We start from the raw sequence: 5,990 nt of genomic DNA, 5'->3' as shown, positions 1-5,990 counted from the left end.
ATTTAGTTGCCTGGAGATATTTTTGTTCGCGAGCATTTACTTCTTGTAATGACAAATGATGAGAATCGTAACTCTACGAAGCAATGTCATACTTGATATTTTAAAATCTATAGTTTTTACTCTTTAAAGAGACAGAGGAAAAGAGAAATAAAGAGAAAGAGAGAGACGTCACTGCTGGCATGTAAGAAATTTAGTATTAAAAAGATTGATATAATTATTTCAATATTTTAAAGATAATCTTTTTATATAAATTTTAAGAGTAATGTTTTATAAGTAATTTTTTTTGTTAAATTTAACAATCTACATAGTTTATCAAACAAATGTTTGATAAAGAAAATGCATTCTCTCTTTGTTACAATTAAAAAATGCCCAATCCAAAAGTCATTCCATCATTTATCATGTCGTTACGTGAAACTCGAACAGCGTGAGTGTCGATCAATTAAACCAGCATCAATACGTCAGGTCCATTGGCGGTGCGTAACAAAAAGAGTACGCGTGCCGAGCCGATACACGCTGTCGCCGGCGTGAAATATCGTAGCGGCTGATTTTTACGCGTCGATGGAGTTTTATTTTTGCTGCCGGCACGGTGACCTCGGGAGAACGGAGAGACGGCAACGGCGAATCTCATTCTTATAACGAGGCAACCTCGACGATCGCCAATTGCCGCTGGTGGAATAGGTGTTGCGCTCCTTCCTCTCGAGTGTCTCGTAGCGGGAGTTTACGGGCCGACAGTTATTTGTGCGCGGCCCTTGGGGCGAGAGGGACGGTCGGCGATCGAGAAGCCAGAGAAGACGAAGGGAGAAGGGTAGCTGCAGCACGCGTGTGCACACACCCCCTTACGGTATAGCCCCGTCCGCATTCTAGAGATTCTTTAAAGAGTAAATACAGCCGCGCGCGCGCGCGCCCATGCAAGCGCATTGTACTAGTCGCCGCCGGCCGATTTCTTCCTTCTCTTCCTTCGTTTATCTCTCGCGATATGTCCCTCTTCGTCTCGCCTCCTGCTTCCTTCCTGCGTTGTCGCGGTTCTCCTCTGAGTACGCTGTTCCTCGGCTTTCTTTTCCTCTTCATCGCCCTCACCGCGATTACACGCGAAGGCAAACACGACGCTGATTTATCTGCCGGTCTCAGCGGGGACGCGCGAGTAATTTACTGCGACTTAATTGCATTTAATTCAAGCGGCGCAACTGTAAATCACAGAGCGTCGCGTATTGCGCGGGTCAGGAACGCCTGCTGTCGATACGATGTAATTACGTCCATCCGCGAGTTCGCGAGGATGTGAGCGACGATAGCAATGCCACGCGGGTGCTCGTTAACGGGAGTATTTTTCTTTTCCTATTGATGCATCGAATGGTCGATGCGCACAGCGTCGTCGGGAAGCGATTATAATCTTCAGAAATTACGCGAGATACATTTGTGTTCTACAGATAACTGTTGCTTTTTTTAATTACCTAACACATGACAGATTATATATATCATCCTCTTGCAACATTTTATTGATAAAAACTTGGTACATATAGTGTAAATTATTAAATTCATACTGAGAGATAAACAAAAATACTAGACAATTTTTCTTCTGATAATCTTGTGTTTTCTGTGCATTTTATCTTATATTTTATATATAATCAATATTTATACATATATATTTTTTCAAAAGGTATATAAAATTTGAATAGTAACATGGAGATGCAAAATGGGAATAAGACAAAAGAGTTATCGGTCATATAATTGTGATCATTGCAGTAAAAAATCCATTAGCTAAATAAAATTTTAATCCTCCAACGATGCAGAATTGAACATAAATTCGATCTTAATACTGATTTTATTTTCTAGAAAAAAAATAAAAATATTTTATATTAGATAACTTCACACAACAAATTTTTTTACATATTTTCAAATAGATATATTTTTGATTATTATATAGAAAACAAAAATTTTATTTATTTGGCATTATTAATATACAACTCTATTTTATAAATCTTACGCGTGTGTTATGCATCAATGCTGCCCGTTCGCAAAATAGAGCTTCAGGAATCGCGCGCAATGAAGATTCGCGCGATGAGCAACGACGTAGCTCAGCGCGCTTATTAAATTTGCATATTGCAATTTATAGCATGATGCACGGACATCCACCTTCGATCTACGATAGTATTGTCCCACCATCCTGAAAAGAACCGCGCGTCGTCGTGACACTCGGCGCCGAGCCTCAATAAAAGCTTATCATCGTAAAAATGTGTCATGCTCTAGTTTCCGGGCGGGTTTTCTTCGCGAATTTTGAGCGTCTTATCGGTTGTTCGTGTCAACGAATCGTGGCGAGCGGGCGACAATAATTTTAAGGCAGTCTCCTCGTAAATCTAGTCAGGGAGAGAACTGGTACCGTACCTCCATTATGCGCCAATTTCTCTTATGGGCAAAAAATGTTGGGATTGGCAACCAATAAGCGACTTCACGGGCGTTACCAAGCTCGAATGCGTATATATATATACGCGGACAGTCACGCATGTGCATTTATTCGTATTTATTGAGAGCGCAAACGTCGTCTATGCCCGCAAGGGTTTCTAAACTAATTCCATATCGCCGCCGAACGTGGCACGATGTCGCTTTAGATGGCGAGACTGACGGCATGCCGGAACTATGGGTGGCTTTCAATATGTTTTAACGAACCTCCACAATTTTTCAGAGACTAAAATCAGATTGCACCTTCAGGAAAGATATATGCATACGCTTGAAAGCGTAATGACGCATTTTCGCATAATAGTTTTACGTGTTAAATGGACCTAACAAAATGTTACATTATTATATCTTTCTGTGTAGCACTATATATAACGTATTTAATTGTCTTTAATTTAACTTTTTCAAGATTTTTAGTACGTGCCACTAAATGTTTTTAGAAAAATGAAGATTAACATATAAACTGATATCTATGTACGTATCACAAAGTTCTTTATGTTTGTACAACTACATACTACGTAATATTAATTATGGCCTATACGATGTAATACAATTAATTCTTGATAGTCTCGGAATATAGTGAAAAAGTGCTCATACTAAATAATTAGCTAAATACTGCAGCAAAAGAATTAAACACACGTGCGTTTAATTGTTAATATTTATGATTAATCGAGATTGTCGATAAATATAAAAATTATTTCTGATATACTTGTGGTCGTGGAAGTATGTATGATTTTTACACGGACAAATGTATTTGTCATAAATGTTATAAGGAATTATTGATACCATAACGAGTGTGCAAAAGTCGCAAAATATCATTAACGCGTGCAGTAGCGTAGAACGAAAAGAGGCGGCGGATAATTCGTTGGACGCCAAAGGGGACGTAGGCGGCCTCCGGTACCATTTATTTTGCTCGAATACTCTGCGCGCGATAGAACGAGTACTATTCATCTTATCCTTTTCCATCTCGTCGTTTATTCCTTAAGAAGACAGAAACGAGATATAGCCGTCGGCGTGTGGCAATACCGTGGTAAGGTACATATCACAAAGAGCGAAAAGTCAATCGCTAACGGCACGAGCTTTTCTTTGTACGCACGCAATGAATCGCTTGAGAAATCTTTAGCATCTACAGACAATTTAAAAATACAAACACACACACACACACATATCCGCTTTGCAATGGAAAGTCGATGTATCCCGATGTTATCAGAAATGAAATACAATAAGATAATAAATTCGACTGATACGGATGATTGCAGTAATGCTAATCCCGTGCGATTGTCTCAGTATGTTTACTTTTAGTGTGATATGAGAGCAATAATTTTGTTATAATACATGTAGTTATCTCTTGAGAGATATTATTACGACAAAGGAGTTGTTCTCTGCCATAACAAAGAAAATCTTTCAGTAAATCTAGATAGTAGAGACCACACTAAATGACTTTATCTCACTTTCGCACCTGTTCGACAATAACCGGATGTCGGACAGACGACAGTAAAAATACTAAAATAAGAAAGAGGTCTGTCGAATTTTATAGAAATCAAAGAGGGGCGGGGGGGGGGGGGAATTATTTATAGGAAAACGAGAAAGAATTGCAGATTTCTTTTTATTATTTTATATGTGCTATATATTGTGTGCTTTTGAATTACCAATTGCCATTCTTAATAGATATAAAATTGAGTAGACAAATACAATTGTGATAGAGTTGACCGATAGATGAATTCGTGAATCAAGTCATCGACACCTTTCACGGCAATAGAGATAGATAGCATTCTCGCGCGGTGACCTCGCTCGAACTTTAAACCTTGGGCCAGATATTACCCTCCAGGATCTCACGATCGATCCCTCCGACAGATGCGACCTTGTTCGTAGGTGCTCCACGAGGTGTAAGGCGGCGCGAGCTAAAAGGGTCGATGACGAGAGAGTTTGGAAATGTGCGTCCCACGTAGGTGAGTTAGTGCAAAGCCATCTTTCCTCGGCGAGAGTGCGGTCCTCACTCCAAAGCCGGAGGACTCGGTGCGATTCGATAGGTGTCGTCGGATGACGAGGGGGGCCGGGGGGAGGGGAGGGGGGGCGAAGGAAGAAGCGCCGGCGAAGGGGTAAGGGAGAGGAAGGGTCAGGCTGGGACACAGGACAGGAAAGCTCAGGTGTTCCGTTTCTCGTGCCCGACTCATCCGCGCGACGCACAGTTTGGCGAACTCGTTGTCGGTGAACCGGCGGTCGCACAGTACCCGTCCTCATCTTTGCCCCACTGCTGCATCTCGCGTCCGTCTGCACGCCCACGCCCTAGGAGAAGTCCTTAAGGTCTTTCTCACAGTCGTACGTTGAACTGTTCGCTCTGTATCGTACGTGCCGTTAGGATTGTAAGAGTGTGGAAGCGTCTCGATCTCACAAAGACTTTGCATCTCAATCATAAAGTGAAAATGTTTATCTTCCTTGATTTTACATAATTTTGTTTAATCGTTTTGTTTAATCTCTTGATTTGCATATATCGAAATAAATGTATGTATGTAGATACATAAAATGAGTACATATCAAGGTTAAACAATTTTGTAATTTTTCTCATATATACTGTTAAAATTTCAAGAGAATCAAGGTTTAAATAATACATTATGATCGTCAATCGCATAAGGCTTTATTACAATCGACTACGATCTCGCACATACAAGTTCTCCGCGAAATATGTAAGGAGTACAAAACCAGTATGACAAAAACTACCGACTGTAACCGGAATAATTGGGAATAAATAGCGAACATGCCCTCCAACCAGTTCTTGCAGAATCAATGCGACAAGTAAAGTCCCAGTGGGATTTATTAGATTTCAATCTTCACATCGCTGGCATGCAGTCTTTCTCATTGATATGGGCAGCCATATTACTACCTTGACAAACGATTCTGACGGACGTAAGAATTACTTCCCGCCATCAATAAAGTCTTTCATTGTGCGCTCTAAACCGGATATAAGAAGAAACGACTTCCTCGTTGGATAACTTTTCCTTTGTTCGTGTCTGTCGCTCATTAATTTCTTGGCGCGCGCGAGCTTCTCCGCGTGTGTAACGTAACAAAATATATCCCTCGTAATGTCGATAGGACTTTAGCCTCCAACAAATCGTACATACGCCAACGTCGTCAACACAAACGCGTGTACGCGACCGTGGTGTGCGGATTCACCGCGCGTCGTGCGATTCAATGCGGCCACGAGATATACCCGAGAGAAAGAATAAGAGAGAAAAAGAGAGTGAGGGAAAGAGACATGAGCAATTACAATAATGACCGCTCTACATCATCCAACTAGTAATTGTACCCTCTCACGTGATACGATGTAGTGCTGTACTAATACATTGGGGGGACATGTATCGATAATATACATATCTTTTGGCGATGCTGGCTGCTTTCGTACGCGTAACTTATTGCCGCGTGTTTCTACGATGACAAATCCGCTAACGCGAACACAGTCAGTTTGTATATCGTATGAACAAGATATGAAATATTAGTGAATAGGTGCTTAATGTTAACAAGGTGGCAAACGAGATTGAACCGCT

This window comes from Formica exsecta, unplaced genomic scaffold, assembly GCF_003651465.1.
Source record: "Formica exsecta isolate Colony F162 unplaced genomic scaffold, ASM365146v1 scaffold489, whole genome shotgun sequence".
NCBI classification, from domain to species: Eukaryota; Metazoa; Arthropoda; class Insecta; order Hymenoptera; family Formicidae; genus Formica; species Formica exsecta.
The sequence above is the reverse complement of the archived record's forward strand: the minus strand, read 5'-3'. Positions refer to the sequence as shown.